The sequence below is a fragment of the Spermophilus citellus genome, assembly GCF_964194105.1.
Source record: "Spermophilus citellus genome assembly, chromosome: 18".
Lineage (NCBI taxonomy): Eukaryota > Metazoa > Chordata > Mammalia > Rodentia > Sciuridae > Spermophilus > Spermophilus citellus.
In genome coordinates, this window is record NC_138200.1 from 28250568 (window position 1) to 28265271 (window position 14704).

The following is a 14704-nucleotide window of genomic DNA, read 5'->3' on the forward strand; positions in this document are numbered from 1 at the left end:
GAGTGAAACCTAAAAATTCAAACTGTTACTGCAGAGGAATGCTTCAAGCTATAAGAACGAAATTAGGTGAGTCAAGTGGGAATGGTGTACTGATCATTACCTCCAAGTGTCATCAAGATTGGGTGAAATAACATTTGCTGAGATTTCAGGAAACTCGTAGTTTTTTGGAAGCTAGGCAACCCCTTTCTGATGAAAGTGGTTTTTCTCAGGCTGTGCTTAGGGTTACTTGAATAGGAAACAAACTGTTTAGTTAGAACTTACAACTGCTTTATTTTGTCAATTTTCAAGGAGCTACCACAAACCTTGTTGGATTTAGAGTTCCAAATTCACCTATCAATATAGGAGAAAACAGAGTGAAACCTAAAAATTCAAACTGTTACTGCAGAGGAATGCTTCAAGCTATAAGAACGAAATTTGGTGAGTCCAGTGGGAATGGTGTACTGATCATTACCTCCAAGTATCATCAAGATTGGGTTAAATAACATTTGCTGAGATTTCAGGAAACTCGTAGTTTTTTGGAAGCTAGAACCCGTTTCAGACGAATTTGGTTTTCATCAGTCTCTGCTTAGGGCTACTTGAATAGGAAACAAACTGTATAGTTAGAACTTAGAACTACTTTATTGTGTCAAGTTTCAAGGAGCTAGCGCAAACCGTGTTGGATTTAGAGTTCCAAATTCATGTATCAATATAGGAGAAAATAGAGTGAAACCTAAAAATTCAAACTGTTACTGCAGAGGAATGCTTCAAGCTATAAGAACGAAATTAGGTGAGTCAAGTGGGAATGGTGTACTGATCATTACCTCCAAGTATCATCAAGATTGGGTGAAATAACATTTGCTGAGATTTCAGAAAACTCGTAGTTTTTTGGAAGCTAGGCAACCCCTTTCTGATGAAAGTGGTTTTTCTCAGGCTGTGCTTAGGGTTACTTGAATAGGAAACAAACTGTATAGTTAGAACTTAGAACTACTTTATTGTGTCAAGTTTCAAGGAGCTAGCACAAACCGTGTTGGATTTAGAGTTCTAAATTCATCTATCAATATAGGAGAAAACAGAGTGAAACCTAAAAATTCAAACTGTTACTGCAGAGGAATGCTTCAAGCTATAAGAACGAAATTTGGTGAGTCAAGTGGGAATGGTGTACTGATCATTACCTCCAAGTATCATCAAGATTGGGTGAAATAACATTTGCTGAGATTTCAGGAAACTCGTAGTTTTTTGGAAGCTAGGCAACCCCTTTCAGACGAATTTTGTTTTCATCAGTCTCTGCTTAGGGCTACTTGAATAGGAAACAAACAGTACAGACAGAACTTAGAACTGCTTTATTTTGTCAAGTTTCAAGGAGCTAGCACAAACCGTGTTGGATTTAGAGCTCCAAATTCATCTATCAATATAGGAGAAAACAGAGTGAAAACTAAAAATTCAAACTGTTACTGCAGAGGAATGCTTCAAGCTATAAGAACGAAATTTGGTGAGTCAAATGGGAATGGTGTACTGATCATTACCTCCAAGTATCATCAAGATTGGGTGAAATAACATTTGCTGAGATTTCAGGAAACTCGTAGTTTTTTGGAAGCTAGGCAACCCCTTTCAGACGAATTTTGTTTTCATCAGTCTCTGCTTAGGGCTACTTGAATAGGAAACAAACAGTACAGACAGAACTTAGAACTGCTTTATTTTGTCAAGTTTCAAGGGGCTAGCACAAACCGTGTTGGATTTAGAGTTCCAAATTCATCTATCAATATAGGAGAAAACAGAGTGAAACCTAAAAATTCAAACTGTTACTGCAGATGAATGCTTCAAGCTATAAGAACGAAATTTGGTGAGTCAAGTGGGAATGGTGTACTGATCATTAACTCCAAGTATCATCAAGATTGGGTGAAATAACATTTGCTGAGATTTCAGGAAACTCGTAGTTTTTTGGAAGCTAGGCAACCCCTTTCAGACGAATTTTGTTTTCATCAGTCTCTGCTTAGGGCTACTTGAATAGGAAACAAACAGTACAGACAGAACTTAGAACTGCTTTATTTTGTCAAGTTTCAAGGGGCTAGCACAAACCGTGTTGGATTTAGAGTTCCAAATTCATGTATCAATATAGGAGAAAATAGAGTGAAACCTAAAAATTCAAACTGTTACTGCAGAGGAATGCTTCAAGCTATAAGAACGAAATTAGGTGAGTCAAGTGGGAATGGTGTACTGATCATTACCTCCAAGTATCATCAAGATTGGGTGAAATAACATTTGCTGAGATTTCAGGAAACTCGTAGTTTTTTGGAAGCTAGGCAACCCCTTTCAGACGAATTTTGTTTTCATCAGTCTCTGCTTAGGGCTACTTGAATAGGAAACAAACAGTACAGACAGAACTTAGAACTGCTTTATTTTGTCAAGTTTCAAGGGGCTAGCACAAACCGTGTTGGATTTAGAGGTCCAAATTCATGTATCAATATAGGACAAAATAGAGTGAAACCTAAAAATTCAAACTGTTACTGCAGAGGAATGCTTCAAGCTATAAGAACGAAATTAGGTGAGTCAAGTGGGAATGGTGTACTGATCATTACCTCCAAGTATCATCAAGATTGGGTGAAATAACATTTGCTGAGATTTCAGGAAACTCGTAGTTTTTTGGAAGCTAGGCAACCCCTTTCTGATGAAAGTGGTTTTTCTCAGGCTGTGCTTAGGGTTACTTGAATAGGAAACAAACTGTATAGTTAGAACTTAGAACTACTTTATTGTGTCAAGTTTCAAGGAGCTAGCACAAACCGTGTTGGATTTAGAGTTCCAAATTCATCTATCAATATAGGAGAAAACAGAGTGAAACCTAAAAATTCAAACTGTTACTGCAGAGGAATGCTTCAAGCTATAAGAACGAAATTTGGTGAGTCAAGTGGGAATGATGTACTGATCATTAACTCCAAGTATCATCAAGATTGGGTGAAATAACATTTGCTGAGATTTCAGGAAACTCGTAGTTTTTTGGAAGCTAGGACCCGTTTCAGACGTATTTGGTTTTCATCAGTCTCTGCTTAGGGCTACTTGAATAGGAAACAAAGTGTATAGTTAGAACTTAGAACTACTTTATTGTGTCAAGATTCAAGGAGCTAGCCCAAACTCTGTTGGATTTAGAGTTCCAAATTCATCTATCAATATAGGAGAAAACAGAGTGAAACCTAAAAATTCAAACTGTTACTGCAGAGGAATGCTTCAAGCTATAAGAACGAAATTAGGTGAGTCAAGTGGGAATGGTGTACTGATAATTACCTCCAAGTATCATCAAGATTGGGTGAAATAACATTTGCTGAGATTTCAGGAAACGTAGTTTTTTGGAAGCTAGGCAACCCCTTTCAGACGAATTTGGTTTTCATCAGTCTCTGCTTAGGGCTACTTGAATAGGAAACAAACTGTATAGTTAGAACTTAGAACTACTTTATTGTGTCAAGTTTCAAGGAGCTAGCCCAAACTGTGTTGGATTTAGAGTTCCAAATTCATCTGTCAATATAGGAGAAAACAGAGTGAAACCTAAAAATTCAAACTGTTACTGCAGAGGAATGCTTCAAGCTATAAGAACGAAATTACGTGAGTCAAGTGGGAATGGTGTACTGATCATTACCTCCAAGTATCATCAAGATTGGGTGAAATAACATTTGCTGAGATTTCAGGAAACTCGTAGTTTTTTGGAAGCTAGGCAACCCCTTTTAGACGAATTTGGTTTTCATCAGTCTCTGCTTAGGGCTACTTGAATAGGAAACAAACTGTATAGTTAGAACTTAGAACTACTTTATTGTGTCAAGTTTCAAGGAGCTAGCACAAACCGTGTTGGATTTAGAGTTCCAAATTCATGTATCAATATAGGAGAAAATAGAGTGAAACCTAAAAATTCAAACTGTTACTGCAGAGGAATGCTTCAAGCTATAAGAACGAAATTAGGTGAGTCAAGTGGGAATGGTGTACTGATCATTACCTCCAAGTGTCATCAAGATTGGGTGAAATAACATTTGCTGAGATTTCAGGAAACTCGTAGTTTTTTGGAAGCTAGGCAACCCCTTTCTGATGAAAGTGGTTTTTCTCAGGCTGTGCTTAGGGTTACTTGAATAGGAAACAAACTGTTTAGTTAGAACTTACAACTGCTTTATTTTGTCAATTTTCAAGGAGCTACCACAAACCTTGTTGGATTTAGAGTTCCAAATTCACCTATCAATATAGGAGAAAACAGAGTGAAACCTAAAAATTCAAACTGTTACTGCAGAGGAATGCTTCAAGCTATAAGAACGAAATTTGGTGAGTCCAGTGGGAATGGTGTACTGATCATTACCTCCAAGTATCATCAAGATTGGGTTAAATAACATTTGCTGAGATTTCAGGAAACTCGTAGTTTTTTGGAAGCTAGAACCCGTTTCAGACGAATTTGGTTTTCATCAGTCTCTGCTTAGGGCTACTTGAATAGGAAACAAACTGTATAGTTAGAACTTAGAACTACTTTATTGTGTCAAGTTTCAAGGAGCTAGCGCAAACCGTGTTGGATTTAGAGTTCCAAATTCATGTATCAATATAGGAGAAAATAGAGTGAAACCTAAAAATTCAAACTGTTACTGCAGAGGAATGCTTCAAGCTATAAGAACGAAATTAGGTGAGTCAAGTGGGAATGGTGTACTGATCATTACCTCCAAGTATCATCAAGATTGGGTGAAATAACATTTGCTGAGATTTCAGAAAACTCGTAGTTTTTTGGAAGCTAGGCAACCCCTTTCTGATGAAAGTGGTTTTTCTCAGGCTGTGCTTAGGGTTACTTGAATAGGAAACAAACTGTATAGTTAGAACTTAGAACTACTTTATTGTGTCAAGTTTCAAGGAGCTAGCACAAACCGTGTTGGATTTAGAGTTCTAAATTCATCTATCAATATAGGAGAAAACAGAGTGAAACCTAAAAATTCAAACTGTTACTGCAGAGGAATGCTTCAAGCTATAAGAACGAAATTTGGTGAGTCAAGTGGGAATGGTGTACTGATCATTACCTCCAAGTATCATCAAGATTGGGTGAAATAACATTTGCTGAGATTTCAGGAAACTCGTAGTTTTTTGGAAGCTAGGCAACCCCTTTCAGACGAATTTTGTTTTCATCAGTCTCTGCTTAGGGCTACTTGAATAGGAAACAAACAGTACAGACAGAACTTAGAACTGCTTTATTTTGTCAAGTTTCAAGGAGCTAGCACAAACCGTGTTGGATTTAGAGCTCCAAATTCATCTATCAATATAGGAGAAAACAGAGTGAAAACTAAAAATTCAAACTGTTACTGCAGAGGAATGCTTCAAGCTATAAGAACGAAATTTGGTGAGTCAAATGGGAATGGTGTACTGATCATTACCTCCAAGTATCATCAAGATTGGGTGAAATAACATTTGCTGAGATTTCAGGAAACTCGTAGTTTTTTGGAAGCTAGGCAACCCCTTTCAGACGAATTTTGTTTTCATCAGTCTCTGCTTAGGGCTACTTGAATAGGAAACAAACAGTACAGACAGAACTTAGAACTGCTTTATTTTGTCAAGTTTCAAGGGGCTAGCACAAACCGTGTTGGATTTAGAGTTCCAAATTCATCTATCAATATAGGAGAAAACAGAGTGAAACCTAAAAATTCAAACTGTTACTGCAGATGAATGCTTCAAGCTATAAGAACGAAATTTGGTGAGTCAAGTGGGAATGGTGTACTGATCATTAACTCCAAGTATCATCAAGATTGGGTGAAATAACATTTGCTGAGATTTCAGGAAACTCGTAGTTTTTTGGAAGCTAGGCAACCCCTTTCAGACGAATTTTGTTTTCATCAGTCTCTGCTTAGGGCTACTTGAATAGGAAACAAACAGTACAGACAGAACTTAGAACTGCTTTATTTTGTCAAGTTTCAAGGGGCTAGCACAAACCGTGTTGGATTTAGAGTTCCAAATTCATGTATCAATATAGGAGAAAATAGAGTGAAACCTAAAAATTCAAACTGTTACTGCAGAGGAATGCTTCAAGCTATAAGAACGAAATTAGGTGAGTCAAGTGGGAATGGTGTACTGATCATTACCTCCAAGTATCATCAAGATTGGGTGAAATAACATTTGCTGAGATTTCAGGAAACTCGTAGTTTTTTGGAAGCTAGGCAACCCCTTTCAGACGAATTTTGTTTTCATCAGTCTCTGCTTAGGGCTACTTGAATAGGAAACAAACAGTACAGACAGAACTTAGAACTGCTTTATTTTGTCAAGTTTCAAGGGGCTAGCACAAACCGTGTTGGATTTAGAGGTCCAAATTCATGTATCAATATAGGACAAAATAGAGTGAAACCTAAAAATTCAAACTGTTACTGCAGAGGAATGCTTCAAGCTATAAGAACGAAATTAGGTGAGTCAAGTGGGAATGGTGTACTGATCATTACCTCCAAGTATCATCAAGATTGGGTGAAATAACATTTGCTGAGATTTCAGGAAACTCGTAGTTTTTTGGAAGCTAGGCAACCCCTTTCTGATGAAAGTGGTTTTTCTCAGGCTGTGCTTAGGGTTACTTGAATAGGAAACAAACTGTATAGTTAGAACTTAGAACTACTTTATTGTGTCAAGTTTCAAGGAGCTAGCACAAACCGTGTTGGATTTAGAGTTCCAAATTCATCTATCAATATAGGAGAAAACAGAGTGAAACCTAAAAATTCAAACTGTTACTGCAGAGGAATGCTTCAAGCTATAAGAACGAAATTTGGTGAGTCAAGTGGGAATGATGTACTGATCATTAACTCCAAGTATCATCAAGATTGGGTGAAATAACATTTGCTGAGATTTCAGGAAACTCGTAGTTTTTTGGAAGCTAGGACCCGTTTCAGACGTATTTGGTTTTCATCAGTCTCTGCTTAGGGCTACTTGAATAGGAAACAAAGTGTATAGTTAGAACTTAGAACTACTTTATTGTGTCAAGATTCAAGGAGCTAGCCCAAACTCTGTTGGATTTAGAGTTCCAAATTCATCTATCAATATAGGAGAAAACAGAGTGAAACCTAAAAATTCAAACTGTTACTGCAGAGGAATGCTTCAAGCTATAAGAACGAAATTAGGTGAGTCAAGTGGGAATGGTGTACTGATAATTACCTCCAAGTATCATCAAGATTGGGTGAAATAACATTTGCTGAGATTTCAGGAAACGTAGTTTTTTGGAAGCTAGGCAACCCCTTTCAGACGAATTTGGTTTTCATCAGTCTCTGCTTAGGGCTACTTGAATAGGAAACAAACTGTATAGTTAGAACTTAGAACTACTTTATTGTGTCAAGTTTCAAGGAGCTAGCCCAAACTGTGTTGGATTTAGAGTTCCAAATTCATCTATCAATATAGGAGAAAACAGATTGAAACCTAAAAATTCAAACTGTTACTGCAGAGGAATGCTTCAAGCTATAAGAACGAAATTTGGTGAGTCAAGTGGGAATGGTGTACTGATCATTACCTCCAAGTATCATCAAGATTGGGTGAAATAACATTTGCTGAGATTTCAGGAAACTCGTAGTTTTTTTGAAGCTAGGCAACCCCTTTCAGACGAATTTTGTTTTCATCAGTCTCTGCTTAGGGCTACTTGAATAGGAAACAAACAGTACAGACAGAACTTAGAACTGCTTTATTTTGTCAAGTTTCAAGGGGCTAGCACAAACCGTGTTGGATTTAGAGTTCCAAATTCATGTATCAATATAGGAGAAAATAGAGTGAAACCTAAAAATTCAAACTGTTACTGCAGAGGAATGCTTCAAGCTATAAGAACGAAATTAGGTGAGTCAAGTGGGAATGGTGTACTGATCATTACCTCCAAGTATCATCAAGATTGGGTGAAATAACATTTGCTGAGATTTCAGGAAACTCGTAGTTTTTTGGAAGCTAGGCAACCCCTTTCTGATGAAAGTGGTTTTTCTCAGGCTGTGCATAGGGTTACTTGAATAGGAAAAAAACTGTATAGTTAGAACTTAGAACTACTTTATTGTGTCAAGTTTCAAGGAGCTAGCCCAAACTGTGTTGGATTTAGAGTTCCAAATTCATCTGTCAATATAGGAGAAAACAGAGTGAAACCTAAAAATTCATACTGTTACTGTAGAGGAAAGCTTCAACCTATAAGAACGAAATTAGGTGAGTCAAGTGGGAATGGTGTACTGATCATTACCTCCAAGTGTCATCAAGATTGGGTGAAATAACATTTGCTGAGATTTCAGGAAACTCGTAGTTTTTTGGAAGCTAGGCAACCCCTTTCTGATGAAAGTGGTTTTTCTCAGGCTGCGCTTAGGGTTACTTGAATAGGAAACAAACTGTATAGTTAGAACTTAGAACTACTTTATTGTGTCAAGTTTCAAGGAGCTAGCACAAACTGTGTTGGATTTAGAGTTCTAAATTCATCTATCAATATAGGAGAAAACAGAGTGAAACCTAAAAATTCAAACTGTTACTGCAGAGGAATGCTTCAATCTATAAGAACGAAATTTGGTGAGTCAAGTGGGAATGGTGTACTGATCATTACCTCCAAGTATCATCAAGATTGGGTTAAATAACATTTGCTGAGATTTCAGGAAACTCGTAGTTTTTTGGAAGCTAGGCAACCCCTTTCAGACGAATTTTGTTTTCATCAGTCTCTGCTTAGGGCTACTTGAATAGGAAACAAACTGTATAGTTAGAACTTAGAACTACTTTATTGTGTCAAGTTTCAAGGAGCTAGCACAAACTGTGTTGGATTTAGAGTTCCAAATTCATCTGTCAATATAGGAGAAAACAGAGTGAAACCTAAAAATTCATACTGTTACTGTAGAGGAAAGCTTCAACCTATAAGAACGAAATTAGGTGAGTCAAGTGGGAATGGTGTACTGATCATTACCTCCAAGTGTCATCAAGATTGGGTGAAATAACATTTGCTGAGATTTCAGGAAACTCGTAGTTTTTTGGAAGCTAGGCAACCCCTTTCTGATGAAAGTGGTTTTTCTCAGGCTGCGCTTAGGGTTACTTGAATAGGAAACAAACTGTATAGTTAGAACTTAGAACTACTTTATTGTGTCAAGTTTCAAGGAGCTAGCACAAACTGTGTTGGATTTAGAGTTCTAAATTCATCTATCAATATAGGAGAAAACAGAGTGAAACCTAAAAATTCAAACTGTTACTGCAGAGGAATGCTTCAATCTATAAGAACGAAATTTGGTGAGTCAAGTGGGAATGGTGTACTGATCATTACCTCCAAGTATCATCAAGATTGGGTTAAATAACATTTGCTGAGATTTCAGGAAACTCGTAGTTTTTTGGAAGCTAGGCAACCCCTTTCAGACGAATTTGGTTTTCATCAGTCTCTGCTTAGGGCTACTTGAATAGGAAACAAACTGTATAGTTAGAACTTAGAACTACTTTATTGTGTCAAGTTTCAAGGAGCTAGCACAAACTGTGTTGGATTTAGAGTTCCAAATTCATCTATCAATATAGGAGAAAACAGAGTGAAACCTAAAAATTCAAACTGTTACTGCAGAGGAATGCTTCAAGCTATAAGAACGAAATTTGGTGAGTCAAGTGGGAATGGTGTACTGATCATTACCTCCAAGTGTCATCAAGATTGGGTGAAATAACATTTGCTGAGATTTCAGGAAACTCGTAGTTTTTTGGAAGCTAGGATCCGTTTCAGACGAATTTGGTTTTCATCAGTCTCTGCTTAGGGCTACTTGAATAGTAAAGAAACAGTACAGACAGAACTTAGAACTGCTTTTATTTGTCAAGTTTCAAGGAGCTAGCACAAACCGTGTTGGATTTAGAGTTCCAAATTCATCTATCAATATAGGAGAAAACAGAGTGAAACCTGAAAATTCAAACTGTTACTGCAGAGGAATGCTTCAAGCTATAAGAACGAAATTTGGTGAGTCAAGTGGGAATGGTGTACTGATCATTACCTCCAAGTATCATCAAGATTGGGTGAAATAACATTTGCTGAGATTTCAGGAAACTCGTAGTTTTTTGGAAGCTAGGCAACCCCTTTTAGACGAATTTGGTTTTCATCAGTCTCTGCTTAGGGCTACTTGAATAGGAAACAAACTGTATAGTTAGAACTTAGAACTACTTTATTGTGTCAAGTTTCAAGGAGCTAGCACAAACCGTGTTGGATTTAGAGTTCTAAATTCATCTATCAATATAGGAGAAAACAGAGTGAAACCTAAAAATTCAAACTGTTACTGCAGAGGAATGCTTCAAGCTATAAGAACGAAATTTGGTGAGTCAAGTGGGAATGGTGTACTGATCATTACCTCCAAGTATCATCAAGATTGGGTGAAATAACATTTGCTGAGATTTCAGGAAACTCGTAGTTTTTTGGAAGCTAGGCAACCCCTTTCAGACGAATTTTGTTTTCATCAGTCTCTGCTTAGGGCTACTTGAATAGGAAACAAACAGTACAGACAGAACTTAGAACTGCTTTATTTTGTCAAGTTTCAAGGGGCTAGCACAAACCGTGTTGGATTTAGAGTTCCAAATTCATGTATCAATATAGGAGAAAATAGAGTGAAACCTAAAAATTCAAACTGTTACTGCAGAGGAATGCTTCAAGCTATAAGAACGAAATTAGGTGAGTCAAGTGGGAATGGTGTACTGATCATTACCTCCAAGTATCATCAAGATTGGGTGAAATAACATTTGCTGAGATTTCAGGAAACTCGTAGTTTTTTGGAAGCTAGGCAACCCCTTTCAGACGAATTTTGTTTTCATCAGTCTCTGCTTAGGGCTACTTGAATAGGAAACAAACAGTACAGACAGAACTTAGAACTGCTTTATTTTGTCAAGTTTCAAGGGGCTAGCACAAACCGTGTTGGATTTAGAGGTCCAAATTCATGTATCAATATAGGACAAAATAGAGTGAAACCTAAAAATTCAAACTGTTACTGCAGAGGAATGCTTCAAGCTATAAGAACGAAATTAGGTGAGTCAAGTGGGAATGGTGTACTGATCATTACCTCCAAGTATCATCAAGATTGGGTGAAATAACATTTGCTGAGATTTCAGGAAACTCGTAGTTTTTTGGAAGCTAGGCAACCCCTTTCTGATGAAAGTGGTTTTTCTCAGGCTGTGCTTAGGGTTACTTGAATAGGAAACAAACTGTATAGTTAGAACTTAGAACTACTTTATTGTGTCAAGTTTCAAGGAGCTAGCACAAACCGTGTTGGATTTAGAGTTCCAAATTCATCTATCAATATAGGAGAAAACAGAGTGAAACCTAAAAATTCAAACTGTTACTGCAGAGGAATGCTTCAAGCTATAAGAACGAAATTTGGTGAGTCAAGTGGGAATGATGTACTGATCATTAACTCCAAGTATCATCAAGATTGGGTGAAATAACATTTGCTGAGATTTCAGGAAACTCGTAGTTTTTTGGAAGCTAGGACCCGTTTCAGACGTATTTGGTTTTCATCAGTCTCTGCTTAGGGCTACTTGAATAGGAAACAAAGTGTATAGTTAGAACTTAGAACTACTTTATTGTGTCAAGATTCAAGGAGCTAGCCCAAACTCTGTTGGATTTAGAGTTCCAAATTCATCTATCAATATAGGAGAAAACAGAGTGAAACCTAAAAATTCAAACTGTTACTGCAGAGGAATGCTTCAAGCTATAAGAACGAAATTAGGTGAGTCAAGTGGGAATGGTGTACTGATAATTACCTCCAAGTATCATCAAGATTGGGTGAAATAACATTTGCTGAGATTTCAGGAAACGTAGTTTTTTGGAAGCTAGGCAACCCCTTTCAGACGAATTTGGTTTTCATCAGTCTCTGCTTAGGGCTACTTGAATAGGAAACAAACTGTATAGTTAGAACTTAGAACTACTTTATTGTGTCAAGTTTCAAGGAGCTAGCCCAAACTGTGTTGGATTTAGAGTTCCAAATTCATCTATCAATATAGGAGAAAACAGATTGAAACCTAAAAATTCAAACTGTTACTGCAGAGGAATGCTTCAAGCTATAAGAACGAAATTTGGTGAGTCAAGTGGGAATGGTGTACTGATCATTACCTCCAAGTATCATCAAGATTGGGTGAAATAACATTTGCTGAGATTTCAGGAAACTCGTAGTTTTTTTGAAGCTAGGCAACCCCTTTCAGACGAATTTTGTTTTCATCAGTCTCTGCTTAGGGCTACTTGAATAGGAAACAAACAGTACAGACAGAACTTAGAACTGCTTTATTTTGTCAAGTTTCAAGGGGCTAGCACAAACCGTGTTGGATTTAGAGTTCCAAATTCATGTATCAATATAGGAGAAAATAGAGTGAAACCTAAAAATTCAAACTGTTACTGCAGAGGAATGCTTCAAGCTATAAGAACGAAATTAGGTGAGTCAAGTGGGAATGGTGTACTGATCATTACCTCCAAGTATCATCAAGATTGGGTGAAATAACATTTGCTGAGATTTCAGGAAACTCGTAGTTTTTTGGAAGCTAGGCAACCCCTTTCTGATGAAAGTGGTTTTTCTCAGGCTGTGCATAGGGTTACTTGAATAGGAAAAAAACTGTATAGTTAGAACTTAGAACTACTTTATTGTGTCAAGTTTCAAGGAGCTAGCACAAACTGTGTTGGATTTAGAGTTCTAAATTCATCTATCAATATAGGAGAAAACAGAGTGAAACCTAAAAATTCAAACTGTTACTGCAGAGGAATGCTTCAATCTATAAGAACGAAATTTGGTGAGTCAAGTGGGAATGGTGTACTGATCATTACCTCCAAGTATCATCAAGATTGGGTTAAATAACATTTGCTGAGATTTCAGGAAACTCGTAGTTTTTTGGAAGCTAGGCAACCCCTTTCAGACGAATTTGGTTTTCATCAGTCTCTGCTTAGGGCTACTTGAATAGGAAACAAACTGTATAGTTAGAACTTAGAACTACTTTATTGTGTCAAGTTTCAAGGAGCTAGCACAAACTGTGTTGGATTTAGAGTTCCAAATTCATCTGTCAATATAGGAGAAAACAGAGTGAAACCTAAAAATTCATACTGTTACTGTAGAGGAAAGCTTCAACCTATAAGAACGAAATTAGGTGAGTCAAGTGGGAATGGTGTACTGATCATTACCTCCAAGTGTCATCAAGATTGGGTGAAATAACATTTGCTGAGATTTCAGGAAACTCGTAGTTTTTTGGAAGCTAGGCAACCCCTTTCTGATGAAAGTGGTTTTTCTCAGGCTGCGCTTAGGGTTACTTGAATAGGAAACAAACTGTATAGTTAGAACTTAGAACTACTTTATTGTGTCAAGTTTCAAGGAGCTAGCACAAACTGTGTTGGATTTAGAGTTCTAAATTCATCTATCAATATAGGAGAAAACAGAGTGAAACCTAAAAATTCAAACTGTTACTGCAGAGGAATGCTTCAATCTATAAGAACGAAATTTGGTGAGTCAAGTGGGAATGGTGTACTGATCATTACCTCCAAGTATCATCAAGATTGGGTTAAATAACATTTGCTGAGATTTCAGGAAACTCGTAGTTTTTTGGAAGCTAGGCAACCCCTTTCAGACGAATTTGGTTTTCATCAGTCTCTGCTTAGGGCTACTTGAATAGGAAACAAACTGTATAGTTAGAACTTAGAACTACTTTATTGTGTCAAGTTTCAAGGAGCTAGCACAAACTGTGTTGGATTTAGAGTTCCAAATTCATCTATCAATATAGGAGAAAACAGAGTGAAACCTAAAAATTCAAACTGTTACTGCAGAGGAATGCTTCAAGCTATAAGAACGAAATTTGGTGAGTCAAGTGGGAATGGTGTACTGATCATTACCTCCAAGTGTCATCAAGATTGGGTGAAATAACATTTGCTGAGATTTCAGGAAACTCGTAGTTTTTTGGAAGCTAGGATCCGTTTCAGACGAATTTGGTTTTCATCAGTCTCTGCTTAGGGCTACTTGAATAGTAAAGAAACAGTACAGACAGAACTTAGAACTGCTTTTATTTGTCAAGTTTCAAGGAGCTAGCACAAACCGTGTTGGATTTAGAGTTCCAAATTCATCTATCAATATAGGAGAAAACAGAGTGAAACCTGAAAATTCAAACTGTTACTGCAGAGGAATGCTTCAAGCTATAAGAACGAAATTTGGTGAGTCAAGTGGGAATGGTGTACTGATCATTACCTCCAAGTATCATCAAGATTGGGTGAAATAACATTTGCTGAGATTTCAGGAAACTCGTAGTTTTTTGGAAGCTAGGCAACCCCTTTTAGACGAATTTGGTTTTCATCAGTCTCTGCTTAGGGCTACTTGAATAGGAAACAAACTGTATAGTTAGAACTTAGAACTACTTTATTGTGTCAAGTTTCAAGGAGCTAGCACAAACCGTGTTGGATTTAGAGTTCTAAATTCATCTATCAATATAGGAGAAAACAGAGTGAAACCTAAAAATTCAAACTGTTACTGCAGAGGAATGCTTCAAGCTATAAGAACGAAATTTGGTGAGTCAAGTGGGAATGGTGTACTGATCATTACCTCCAAGTATCATCAAGATTGGGTTAAATAACATTTGCTGAGATTTCAGGAAACTCGTAGTTTTTTGGAAGCTAGGCAACCCCTTTCAGACGAATTTGGTTTTCATCAGTCTCTGCTTAGGGCTACTTGAATAGGAAACAAACTGTATAGTTAGAACTTAGAACTACTTTATTGTGTCAAGTTTCAAGGAGCTAGCACAAACTGTGTTGGATTTAGAGTTCCAAATTCATCTA